This window comes from Adiantum capillus-veneris, chromosome 7 (assembly GCF_014529385.1).
Source record: "Adiantum capillus-veneris isolate H3 chromosome 7, ASM1452938v2, whole genome shotgun sequence".
Lineage (NCBI taxonomy): Eukaryota > Viridiplantae > Streptophyta > Polypodiopsida > Polypodiales > Pteridaceae > Adiantum > Adiantum capillus-veneris.
The window spans coordinates 92,485,999-92,500,651 of record NC_140937.1 but is presented as its reverse complement, the minus strand read 5'-3'; positions in this window follow the sequence as shown (position 1 = coordinate 92,500,651).

The following is a 14,653-nucleotide window of genomic DNA, read 5'->3' as shown; positions in this document are numbered from 1 at the left end:
ACACTTAGTGCCTTTCCCTTCTCCATATTGAAACGTTGCAAAACCTTGTCAATATACTCTGTTTGAGATAACCAAATCAACTATATGACCAAGTATATGACTTGCCTCACCCATGTCTTTCATGTCAAACGATTTTGCCATCTTTGACTTCAAAGCTGAAATTTCTTCCAAGTGCTTGCCAGTAATCAACATGTCATCCACATACAAAATAAGGATCAGCCAACTGCCATCCTTAGCCTTCTTTGTATATAGACAGTGATCGAACTCACTACGTTTGTAGCCTTGAGAAAGCATAAACTTGTGGAATTTATGGTACCATGCCCTCGGTGATTGTTTTAAGCCATAAAGACTCTTTAACAACTGGCATACCCAATCTTCCTTGCCTTTCTCAACAAACCCTTCTGGCTACTGCATGTAAATTTCCACATCTAAATCACCACGCAAGAACGCTGTCTTGACATCCATTTGGTGCAACACCAAATCTAATATGGCAACCAATGCAAGAAAGCATCTCAATGTAGTCATCTTGACCACCGGAGAGAAGACTTCATCAAAGTCAATGCCTTGTTCTTGCTTAAAGCCCTTGGCAACAAGCCTTGCTTTGTACTTTGGCTGACAATCATGAGCGGTGATCTTATACCTGTAAACCCATTTACAAGGTAGAGCCTTTTTGCCCTGTGGTAATTTAACTAGCTTCCATGTCTTGTTTTTAATCAGAGCTGTCATCTCTGACCGCATGGCCAATTGCCAATTCCCGGAGTCCTTCATTTGCACTGCTTCCTTGTAACATGAAGGCTCATTGCAATCAGTCAACATGACATAGTTCATAGATGGAACAAACCTATCAGGAGGTCGCGTGACACGTCCCGATCTACGCACAATAGGTGGCTCAGTCTCAGCCACAACCTGTGGTTCCACTCTATCCTGTCCGTTCTCCTCTTGAGCCCTGACATTTTGTCTTGCACGTGCAGGTCCATCTTCTTGGAAGACAACTCTTCTAATCTCCTCAACCCTCTCTGGTTTAGAATGATATTTGGATTCATTAAAGTGAACATCATTGCTGCGGAAAACCTTTCTGGATTCGGGATCCCAAAGTCTGTACCCCATCTCACCAGAATTACCATAGCCTAGAAAGATGCACTTTCTACTCTTTGGCTCAAGTTTGTTCCTAAATTCCTTTGGAACGTGAGTATATGCCTCACATCCAAAGACTCTGAGATGCTTGTATGAGGGCATTTTGCCTGACCATACCATCTCTGGCACTGAATCCTTCTGCAAAACCTTGCTAGGAGATCTATTTACAAGCTGAACAGCTGTTGATATAGCTTCAGCCCAAAACCCATTTGGCAGTTGTGCATTAGACAACATACTTCTGAACTTCTCTTGTATGGTCCTATTTATCCTCTCAGCAACACCATTTTGAGGAGGATTGTAAGGAGCAGTAAGTTCACGTTTTAGACCTTTTGACTCACAAAAGTCCTAAAAGGCCTTTGAAACATACTCTCCACCATTATCAGTGCGTAAGCATTTAAGCTTCTTGCCACTCTGATTCTCCACGAGTGTCACAAACATTTTGAAAACACTAAACGCTTCATCCTTGTGCTTGAGAAAGTAAACCCATACTTTCCTCGAGTAATCATCTATAAATGTCATAAAGTAAGAAGCTCCCCCTAGAGATACGTTAGGCATAGGTTCACACAAATCACTATGAACAAGTGCCAACTGTGTATCTCTTCTACTGCTTCTATGCTTATGTGGCTGCTGTGTTTGCTTACCATACAGACAATGTTCACAGAATTCAAAATCATTAAATGAAAAGCCAGACAAATAACCAGAACGAGACAAGATTTCCATTCCCTTCTTGGACATATGTCCTAACCGGCTATGCCACAAAGAAACGTTCGGCTGCTCGGTTACATTGATTACATTTTTAGAGACATTTGATACATAAATCATGTAAAGTCCTCCAAACTTTACTCCATGTGCTACTGTCATAGAACCCTTGGATATCTTCCACATGTTCTGCCCAAAAGTGGTGACGTAGCCAGCATCATCAAGTAAACCTGTGTTGATCAAGCTCTTTGTAATTGCGGGAACATGTCTCACATTCTTCAGCGTGAAAGAAGAGCCATTCTGAAACTTCAATTGAACATCTCCAACACCTAAGATCTCACATGTCTGCCCATTGCCTAGCCGAACATGATCTTTAGTGGGCACATAAGAGGTAAACCACTCCTTGTTTGGAGACACATGAAGTGATGCCCCTGAGTCTATAATCCAGTCACTCAGTGCATTTCCATCAGATGCTGTAAGAAGAGCTGAGTCCATTGTATTCTTCAAGAAGTAGATGTCTCCTGACAGTAGACTGTCATCCTCTACAACAGTGTTTGTCACATTTATTTCTTGAATCTTCACTGAGGACTTGTTCTTCTCACCATGGTCTTCAGCTTTCTCTTTGTCTTTTTCTGCTTGGCATTCTCTGGAGTCTCTTTTCATGTCACCCTTCTTGCCACAATGGTAGCATTCTATGTCACTCTTGCCTTTAGCACTGCGGGACTTGCTACGAGACTGATTCCTCTTTCCACCTTTGTACTTTTCTTTGGTCCTCCCCCTGACAACTAAGGCTGTTCCTTTGCCTTTGTCCATTGTCTTTCTATTGGTTTCTTCAGTAAGCAGACTTCCTTCTACACCTGCTATGTTCAAACCATCTGGAGATGCAGAATTACTCAAAGCTGTGTGAAAAGTGTCCCAACTTTCCGGCAATGTGATCAACAGGAACATAGCTCTAACAGGTTCATCAAACTTGACACCTTGAGCTGACAACTGAATGTAGATTGTGTTGAATTCATTCAGATGATTGGACATAGGTGTCTCTTCTTTCATCTTCAAGTCAACAAGCTTCTTAAGCCAGTATACCTGTGAAGCTGCACTCTGCTTCTCATAAAGATCACTCAGCTTTAACCATGCTTGATAAGCCGACATCTCGTCTGCTACATTGAAGTAAACGCTTTCTGCAAAAGTCAGCATGATGGTAGAAAGTGCCAATTCATCCATTTCGCTCCATTCATCTTCATCCATATCTTCTGGTTTTATCCCCTTGAGCTTTATAGGTTTTATCTGCTTCTTTTGTACCGACACATGCCAAATCTGCTTCTTCCACAATGGGAAATTGGTTCCATCCAGCTTCTTGATATTGTAAAGAGCAGTGTCCTGTGATCCAGCCATAGCTACTCTTCACAGTGGTTTACTTTCCTGGGAAAAATTCGGCAGAGTTTCCCCTGTAAACTGACCTCTGAACCAATATCAACCTGTCAAATGAACCAAGAAAGCTTCAGATTTTGCATAAATTTTGGCAGAGTCTCCTTTGTAAAATGGCTCTGGTGTACTCAAAAACAGACCAAAAAACAGCTCAAAAAACACTGTCTCTCTGACACTGTAAGCTGCGGGTAAACCTGTCCTGCACCTGTACTGTCTCTCGCTCTCCTGTCACTGTCCTGTAAGCATAGACTGTGAAAATGCCTCAACGGCAGTAAAGCAAAGATGCAATCCCAACTGTCTAACTCACAGTCAATACATCCTAGCTGCCTATCTAAGGGTGCTTGAGGGATCGCTCCAAGACCTGTATCACCGAAAGGATCTCAACATTCGAGAATCCCCCAGCTCAATAAAACCTCACTCGACCCTCAACAAAGGTTGCAGTAAATCTGACAGTACATAGACTTCCCACAAAGTCATACATTCACAAATTTCCCACTATATGCTGTAACCGCTGCGGCGGTTGTTTGCTGCGTGACTCATAGCCAGCAAACCCTCAACAAACATACATCATCTCTGACAATACATCCCATGTGGAAGTACCTGCAATGTCAGGATGAAATCTGGAATATCAAGCAACAAACACAAGCTACCTAATGAACTAGTGGATGTCGCCTACAATCTGTGTGTAGATGCGCCCGTGTCGTATGTGACACGCCTCCAAGAACTGTGAGCCGTCCTTCGATGTGTAGACAGCCACAAATCAACACTCTGGGAGTGTCGATATTCTCAGCACCTGCAGTCATAGGCTGAAAACCCCAAATTTGCAGAGTCGGATCTGCACTCGCCGAGACCACGTAGTCGAAAATGGCCTGCGCAGACCTTTGTCGAAGCCGAACGGTGACCAAGATGACCTCAGAAGTAAATTCTGAGAACACCATGCCCTTCGGGCTTACCCACAGGATTTGGGGCCGTGTCTTCGCCTGTCAAATTTCACTCCAATCTGAGCTGGTGACTCTAGCCTCCTGCAGTGCTGCCCCGAGCCTCGATCTGACCTCTGATACCAGTTGAAGGAGTACGAGCGGAAGTGCGACGCGAGAGAGAGTGCGAGAAGAAGAGCACGACGATATGGTGAAATCGCTCTACTGTAATGTGTAGAGCATAGTGAGTTCTTATTAGGTTTTTACAAAAGAATATGTGTACATACCTGGCGGCCCGCCCACTTACCTGGGCGACCACATTGGGCTTTATACCCCAACACATTGGCCCTCCCCAAGTCATGCCAATGACCATTAAGCAGCATAAGTGATAGCCTTTTGACATGTGTCCCCCTTTCCCCTTTTGTGAGAGCTTTAGGTAATTTAATAATTAAACTAAACTCTCATTGGACCCCTTTGCCTCCTGGCCAATAGGAATCAGGCAAGCCATTGGGCTCCTGAATGCTCATTGGACCCCTTGGGAGACTGCCCAATAGTCTTCTAGGAGACTTAATTCTCATTGGTTATTTTATTAAGTGTTTTTAAATTAATTAAACTAGATTTACTCTAGCCTAATTCTCATTGGTCCACCTCCAAGGCCATCCAATAGGAATTGGGCACACCTTGTGGGCATCTGGGCTAGGGAGCTGACATGTGTCCCTAATTCCCTTTGTGTAAAGGGAGCCTGTGTGTGTGTGTGACTTTCTCTCTCATCCCCTACTCCCATGGCTCGCCCCCTCCTATGTAGGGATTTGAAAAGACTTTTTGGTCACACACAAAGCATCCAATTTCCCCTAGGGTTGACCTTTGGACACAACCTTTGAATTTTGGAACCTTAGCATTTTGGAAGTCTTAATGGGATGAACCTTAGGGTCTTTTTAGCCCATTGTTGCACATGGCTCTTTTGCAGATGGCCCCCCCTTTGGATCCCTATTTTCCCTCCTTTGGATCCCTACTGTGGTTGCCGGTCTCCTAGCTTAACCAATATTCTAGCTTTTTCTCCCCTGGCACTTCCCCACATTAAATGATCAGTTTAATATGAGAAAATCATTTAGGAGAATTAGATATTGATTATTATGACATGCTTCATGTAAATTTCCACATCTAAATCACCATGCAAGAACGCTGTCTTGACATCCATTTGGTGCAACACCAAATCCAATATAGCAACCAATGCAAGAACGCATCTCAATGTAGTGATCTTAACCACTGGAGAGAAGACTTCATCAAAGTCAATGCCTTGTTCTTGCTTAAAGCCCTTGGAAGCAAGCCTTGCTTTGTACTTTGGTTGACTATCATGAGCGGTGATCTTATACTTGTAAACCCATTTACAAGGTAGGGCCTTTTTGCCCTGTGGTAATTTAACCAGCTTCCATGTCTGGTTTTTATGCAGAGCTGTCATCTTTGACTGCATGGCCAACTACCATTTTTTCAAGTCAACCACTTGTAATGCTTCCTTGTAACAAGATGGTTCTCCGCAATCTGTGAGCATGACATAATTTAGATATGGCACATAACGATCAGGTGGTTTGGAGACACGCTCAGAACGTCTCACCAGAACTGATTCTGCCTCTCTAGCCACTATAGGCTGTTCCTTAGCCTGACCATGCTGTCTTGATGTGCTAGCACTAGGTCCATCTTCCCTGAAGACAACTCTTCTGATCTCCTCTGTCTTCTCTGGCTTAGCGTGAAACTTGGCTTCATTGAAATGCACATCATTGCTACGAATAAGCTTTCTGGACTTAGGATCCCAAAGCCGGTAACCCATCTCGCCCGATTCTCCGTAGCCAAGAAATATACACTTCTTGCTCTTTGGTTCTAACTTATTCCTAAACTCCTTAGGAATATGGCTATAATCTTCACAACCAAAGACTCTGAGATGCTTATACGAAGGTGCCTTGCCTGTCCATAGCATCTCGGCCACTGCACTCTTATCCAGAACCCTACTAGGAGACCTGTTGATCAAATGGACTGCTGTAGCCACTGCTTCCGCCCAAAATGCATTAGGCAACTCAGCATTTGACAACATGCTTCTGACCTTCTCTTGTATGGTCCTATTCATACGTTCTGCAACTCCATTTTGTGAAGGATTATATGGTGCAGTAAGTTCCCGCTTAATCCCTTTTGCTTCACAAAAGTCTTGAAAAGCTTTGGAAACGTACTCTCCACCATTGTCAGTTCTCAAGCACTTTAGCTTTTGACCACTTTGATTCTCCACAAGCTGCAAGAATGTCTTAAAGACCTTGAGCACCTCATCCTTGTGCTTCAAGAAGTAAACCCATACTTTGCGAGAATAGTCATCTATGAATGTACAAAAGTACGCTGCTCCCCCTAGTGACAAACTAGGCATTGGTCCGCATAGATCACTGTGCACAAGAGCTAATCGTTCATCCCTACGATTCCTCTTTGATCTGTGCGGTTCCTGTGTTTGCTTACCATAAACACAATGCTCACAAAACTCGAAATCTTGAAATGAAAAGCCAGGCAGATAACCATAATGAGAAAGTATTTCCATTCCTCTTTTTGACGTATGTCCCAGCCTATGCTGCCACAGTGACACACTTGGCTGCTCAATCACATTGATTACATGGTTTTTAACCTATGAAACATGTAAAGTGTACAGAGTTCCTGACTTGCTGCCATGTGCTACAGTCATCGAACCTTTGGAGATCTTCCAAGCGCTGTTCCCAAAAACTGTCACATAACCCGCATCATCCAACTTCCCTGTACTGATCAAGCTCTTTCGAATTGCTGGAACATGTCTGGCATTCTTGAGCCATAAAGAAGAGCCATTCTGAAACTTCAATTGCACATCTCCCACTCCAAGCATGTCACAAACCTGCTCATTGCCAAGTCTGACATAATCTTTAGTAGTCACATATGATATAAACCACTCTTTGTGCGGAGAAACATGTAAAGATGCCCCTGAGTCGATAATCCAATCACTCATAGCATGTCCATCCTCTGTAGTCAAGAAAACAGAATCAGGATTTCTTGTGAGGAAGATGTCACCAGCTGCTATACCAGAATCACTGTCTGAACCAGATCCTGTGACATTCACCTCTTCAATCTTCACTGAACTCTTCTTTTCATCTTGCTCAGAACTCTTTGTTTTTCCTTTTTCTTGTTTCCACTTCGTACAGTCTCTCTTCATGTGACCCTTCTTGCCACAATGGTAGCATTCTATGTCATCCTTTGACTTCGAGTCACGAGACTTACTTCGGTTTTGTGCCTTCTTACCCTTCTTCTCTTTAGACTGTTGTCTCCCTCGAATGACCAAAGCACTATTGCCTTTGCCTTTGTCAATGTTCTTCGTGTTCACTTCCTCTGTGAGCAAGCTGCCTTCTACATTGGCACTTGTAAGACCTTCTAGCGCGACAGAATTACTTAACGCTGTACGAAAAGTATCCCAACTGTCTGGCAAAGTGATTAAGAGAAACATAGCCTTCACTGAATCTGGAAACGCTATCTCCTGTGCTGTTAACTGGCTGAAAATTGTGTGAAATTCATTGAGATGATTTGACATGGCTTTCCCTTCCTTCATCTTCAAATCCACCAATTTCTTGAGCCAGTAAATCTGAGAAGCAGCACTTTGTTTCTCGTACATACCACATAGCTTTTGCCATACGCCATACGTTGTAGTCTCTTCTGCTACGTTGAAGTAAACATTTTCTGCCAGTGTCAGCACGATTGTGGAACAAGCTAACTCGTCAAGCTCTTTCCACTCATCTTTAGCCATACCTTCTAGTCTCTCCCCTTTGAGCTTCAATGGCTTCACTTGTTTTTTCTGCACCAAAACCTGTCAAATCTGTTTCTTCCAAAATGGAATGTTTGTGCCATCCAGCTTCTTTATGTTGTAAAGAGTCTCACTTTGAGAAGATGCCATATATGCCAAACTGTTTAATTCTGGGAAAAATCCGACAGAGTTCCCCCTGTAAACTGGCCTCTGTACATAGTAAACAAGCTGTAAACAAAAAGGTGAACACCTCTCCTCAGAAACTCTCAGTATTTTGAAAAATTTTGACAGAGTCTTCCCTGTAAACTGAGCTCTGGAAACCAAAAGATAGCTCAAAAACAATCATAAATAGCTGACCACTGACAAATCTAAGAATCCCTGTAATATGTTGTCCTGTAAGCATACATTGTCTCCTGTCTGGGCGATCACAGAACCTGTATGTGTCTCAAGATTGAACCCTGAACAATGCCTCAACGGCCTGACGCATAAGATGCAATCCAGTGTCTACACAAAGTCATACATCCTATGGGATAAAAGTCGCCGAAGAGGATGCGTGTAGAGGGGAACTCCAACAACCTAATCCACCTCACACTGGGTAACCCAGCCCCCAGTGCTTGGCTTCAAAAAACCTCACACACGACCCTCACAGATGGCTCAACAAACTGCCCAGAACTAGCATACATCCTACAATAGACCAATCACTGTCCTATGACCGCTGCGGCGGTCTGTCTGCTAGCGTGACTCACAACTAGCACACCCACAATCACAATACATCAATCTGCAATACATGCCAGTGGTGTCAAGCCATCGTATGGCCACACCTCCCCTGGAACCTGGCAAGCACAAGAAGTAGCAATGCAGACTGCAATATATATATCTGATGATATATATGTGTACCTGGTCTATAGATGATGCTGTGAAGACGAATGAGTGATGTATGTCGATGTTGATATTGATGCCGACCACCTCCTGCTTGCCAATCTACATAAGACGGATTTCTTTGAACAAAATTCTGAGGGCATAAACGGCTTCAAAAGGGGGGTAAAACCCCAAGTCACCTACTGGTAACGCTCCCGAAACGCCGAGTGTGAAATTTCAAGCTTCGGATCCAAAATCTGCTTGAAAAGTGCGCGCACGCGATTACGCAAATACGCACTGAACCAAGCTCTGACACCAATTGAAGTCGCGGAGCGGAGCGTGGATCGACTCACACACACACACAGATGCACAGAGAGCTTACACAGTACACAGTACGCAGAGAACTCTGTTTGAAGGGTTATCTCCCAAAAACCTTATTATCCACAAAAGTATAAGTGAGTATATACAAAGAGTTAGTGATAAGTGAGTTAGGCGGGCGGGCGGCCATAGGCTTTCCAATTCAATTGTGGCGGTTTCAACTTAAGTATTAAGTTGGCCACTTTTATTAAGGACTCGGCACCCTTCTATCATCGCATGGTCGGTCTCCACCAATCCAAATCAACAATAAGTCACCGACTGTATTAAAACCAGTTCGACTGACTCCTTTGGACGCACAAGCTTTCTATTTCGCTGTTCAAAGGGAATATTGGCCGTCCATTCTTCGCCGAACAACTTTGACGACCTTTGGGGTGAAAGTTTAAATTACCACTATCTTTTGAAATAAGGAGACCGCACGCTACAAAATTCAACTGGCTCGGTAAAGCACCGTCGGACCGTCTACTTCTCTGGCAATTTCCTAGCGCATCGCCATTCCGGACTGGACGCCACCGCTATTTCTCAGCTAAGTACATTACATTTCTGTTATTTATTTTATTTTCCGCATATTGCATCTGTGAATATTACCAAATAGCCTTTTTCAGCATTACCATTTAAGTATTTATTATATGTATATAAAAAAGCACGCAATCATGGCACACCTTCCTCAGGCACCCACGAGTCTAAGGCATGTAGAACTACGAGAAACTCCTTTTCATATATGCCTAAAGCTTGCTCAAAAAGGGTCGAGCCTTTGACTTTCATAGGCTATGGCATGCCCTTCTTGGAGCAAAACACGGAGGAACCATAGGAGTCGAAGGTGCAGTAACAAAATTAGGACTAAGCCCACAGAATTTCCTGAGTAAATTAGACAATTCGGGATCATAATATCTTTTGAATTTACTCCCATTAAGGAATCCAATGGTTTCAACTCCATCTAGAGTCTCCACACGAATGGTACCTTGCGGGGTAATTTCGCACACCCGAATGGTCTTCCATATAGTACATGGGACACTCCTCAAGCATGTCGACTCCATAGGTGATACTAGAGTCTATGTCCTCTTCGCAATCTACATAAGTACTAGATGACTCGCAACCTATTTGGTTCATAGGTGTAACTCTTGGATGAGGGGGTTGCGGTCCTAGCACTGGAGGTGGCAACGGTGTGGTTTGGACCACATTTTGGGTTCTAGGGACCATGTGCTGTAATGGCAACTGTTGCTCCATGGGTGGGGTAGGCATCAATGCAGGAACTCGAGGTGAGTCTGCCCAAGCTATAGGCGGTCTATTTTCCATGATACGTTTAAGCATTAGGCAATCCTTCGCTTGATGGCCATACCTACCACACGCATTACAAGTCCCGTTAAACTTTACTCTGAAAGTAGGGCATTCACTCGTAGTATGTGGGCCCAAGCAAATTGAGCACCATTGTTGCTCCCTTCTTGGATACATATGAGTGTTTTGTGGAGCACGATTACCCCTAAGGCTTTCTTGGATGGCCTTTGTGAGATTTGCCAAAGTCATCTCAGATATCGTTTGCACTTTCACGATTGGCTTTATCTTCAGTGGCTCATGCCCTGATGCTTGCGAGCTACTAGACTTCGGCTCGGCAGACACTCTTTCTCCTGCAATCATTAAATTATCCTCCAATTGGATTGCATTCATAGTGACTGCTTCCCAAGTAGTGATACCTCTAATGAATAGGCCATTATAAATACTTTCATGTTGTAGTCCCCTAATGAATCTATCGAGCAATTGGTTGTTGTTGAATCGCTCGTTTGGATTGCATCGAGAATTCAAATTCTTTAGGCGACTAATGAAGTCTCTCACGGATTCACCTTCTTCTCGTTGGGCTTTCTGGAGCTGAGAGGCTACACCCCAAAGTACTCCCTCTCGTATGTATTCTTTTAAGAACAGTCTCCTAAGAGTAGAGTAGATCGTTTTTTCTTCTACTCTTAAGGTTCTATACCAATCTCCAGCCTTTCCGCTTAGGGTCAAACTCAAAGCCTTACACTTATGTAGCTCATTGTGCTCTTCCAAGGAATCGCACACATGTTCAAAGACTTCCATATGCTTTCTAGCATCTCCGTCTCCATTGAATTTCTGTGTGAGCTTAGCTACTTGAACCGCCTTGCTCCTAGGCTCTCTATCAGGTGCACTACGCATGTTTTCCGCAATAGAGCGACCGATAGTTTGAGCAAATGCTGCCAAATCTCCTATTTGAGCAGGTATAATGGGTGTATGTGCTCCTGGAACCACATGTGAGATGGGAGTTGGCCTTGGCCTTAGCATACGCGCGGCTCTTGGGTCCCAAATTTCGTATGGTGGTGTACCAGACGGTGGTCCAAAGTTTACAGGCGTGGCCCTAGGCATAGGGGGTGCCTGATATGGCATGTTATTATTAAATGGCATGGCTCCACTTTTATAAGAGCTTGGATAATTCCATTGTGGATTGTAAGCTCTTGGAATAATCGGAGGTGTAGGAGCTACATGAGGCTGAGGTACGACAGGTGCACATGATTGATACATACATGTAGGTATAGTTGGGGGCACTGTGCTACTAGGCATCGGCGCCGTGTTAACAAATGAACTCCATGGTGTACTTCTTGTCATGCTCACCATTGGGATATGCATGATAGCCGTAGTGTCATTAAGAGAAAGATGAGCTAGATCTGGGAAGGTAAAGCTGCCACTTGTGGGCTCAGATTGTACTGAGGCTCCTGGCGAAACAACATATGGAGGATCAATGGGGCTCACTGAGGGAGTCTCCATTTGTGACAGGGTTGGTTGGTTGGCCTTTCCCGTATCCAAGAATCTCATTAGGCCTGTTGAAGGCATGTTGATCCCTATGTTCTGTCTTTCTAACTCGACAATCCTATGGAGGACATCACAGACTTTCTGTTGTTGCTCATCTATGCTAGTAGCACCCGATGTGGATTGTAGAACATCTAACCAACCCACATGATAAGTGTGTCCTGTGTACCGATCAGTTAAAGCTTCTGCTTGTAGGTCATACTCCCAATTTTCGTTTAGGAATATCCCATCTAGGCTTGGCGTGTTGGAGGTTTCCCTTGAAGTGGAAGCATTATTGCTCCCCATAGCTTGCCCCTCCGTGACTGCTACCTTGGGAGCACTCGGTTGCTCGGCTGGCATGATTGTTGTCATAGGAGCCTTTGCTTTCAGGGCTCGACTTTGTTCTAGCCCTTGTAGGTTCTCAATTTCCCTCTCCCTTGTTGCTTGCATATAGCGTTCGATCTCTTGCACTTCGGCAAGACTCCTACCATCGGGTAGTAAAACCTCAGAGGGAGATAGTCCTAAAGGATCCGGAGGTGCAGTGGATGGAACATTCACATGCACACTCTCAAGAAGCATAGGGTCCATTTTAGGCATGAATGACGAATTTACTTCCCCACTCCCTTCATTTATTTCATTAACCGCATGTTCGGAGCGAGTAGCTCTACTAAGGGTCTCTTTTAATTGGCTAAACACGCTGGACCCGGGCCGTGGGCCCATGGCATGCATGTCTTGACTTGAACTATCAGGGTTTGGTGTAGGATACCCCTCCATGACTTCGTAGTCAGAGGAAGAATCACTAGACGCGATATGAGGATCTTGGGTCGCGCTACCTTGAGTCCCGGCCGAAGGTCCAGAACCTAGGGTGGAGGAATAAGGGGTGCCCGCGTAAATGGAGGCACTACCAATATGCTCGAGCTCTAACACTCATCCAGAGCGTAGGTTCATATGACTTGGATCCCCTAGAAGTGTCAGTGAGGGCTCGTGAAGGCTGCTCACCTAGTAATTTTGGGTGTTTTGCAACCCAAGTCTTTTCTTATTTTTTGATTTTTTGGTCCTTTTTTTCTGACCCAGCTATAGAATAGAACGTATGATAGCTCAAAACGAGCGTCTCGGTCAGAGGGACGTGCCGTGCTTTACAGCCCTCCTTTTGGTCACTTTATGCCCTCGGAATCCCTAAAACCGTCAATTTCTAGTAAGGAACTAGGCCCGAATTAGAAAGTCTAAGGGTGCAAGTGGGAAGAGAAGGAAGGAGAGTGGAGGACTTGCCCCACATGCTCTCATTCCCTCTTGAGGGAGTAGGGTATATATATAAGAGTGAGTCTAGTATATATCATAAGACTGAGGACTGAGGCTTGGGCTTGGGCTTGGGCTTGGGCTTGGGCTTGGGGAAATGATCCCGATCCCGATCAAAATTTTAGTGGGGCCGCCCAGTCACTCACGCACGGATTTGGTGACCCTTTGTTGGCCACACACACTCTCACCTACCTAACCTCCCCTCCCAGTCAACAGCTCACTACCTTATCTACTTACTATCAATGCTGCTAACCACTAACTAATCTACTAACTAATCTGTTAACTGCTTACTGACAGTGAGCTAACTGTCCACCTACTTCCTCTCTCACTACCTGCTCTGCAAACACTGTGTGCAGCCAAACCTTGACAGAAAACTGTGTGCAAACAGAAATTGCTAACTGCCTTCCTACTTATTCATTCACTGCAACCAAGCTAACGACTACTAATTGTGCAAAGACTGTGTGCAAACAGAAAACACAACATTATGCAGAAATCACAGAACTTGCAGACAACACAGAAATTAACAACATGCAGAAAAACAACTCATTCCTCTTCCTCCTCCTCTTATTTCCTACTACAAACAACTCATAGGAGAATCACAAAGTGCCTCTTGGGCTTAGTGCAGGGCGATTCCCCGGCAACGGCGCTAAAAATGTGCGCTCCTTGTCGCACTATCGAAGCAAGGGACTTGCCAATACACCGTGTACGAGCCACAAATGGCTCCAAGCACACAACAAGACTAATCTAGCAAGCTCAAAAGAGGGCAATGGTGCGTCACTCACCGCTCTATGCTCCTGCCGTGGAGGATTCCTCGCCACGATGAAGAAGAAGCTACAGTCGTGCCGCCCTCAACCGCTTCGCCGCCGTCATGCCTTCGTAATGCTCGATCGCACACACACTCTCCCTCTCTCTCTCTCTCTCTCTCACATACACACACACATGAAGAGGTGAAGAAGAAGAAGATGGAGATGGAGATGGAGCAAGAGCACTCTTCTATTGCACAAATGAGAGAATGAGTGAATTTTAGGTTTAGTTGGCTTTTATATGAGTTCACCCCATTCACACTTGGGCGCCCATGCTTAGCCAACTAATCCTAAAATTCACTCATTCTCTCATGTTAACCCTCACGGCACACGGACACCCTATGATCTATAAACGTTGTATTGTTTAGAGTCAGGTACCGGGCTTGTCGGACCAATAGGAACAGGGTAAGGGTGATCGCCGATGACAGGCGCACTCTAACTGGAATATTCAAGGAGTTAGTTGGCTAAGTATGAGCGCCCAAGTGTGAATGGGGTGAGCTCATATAAAATCCACTAAACCTAATTTTTACTCATTCTTTCATTGTGCAATAGAAGCCGCT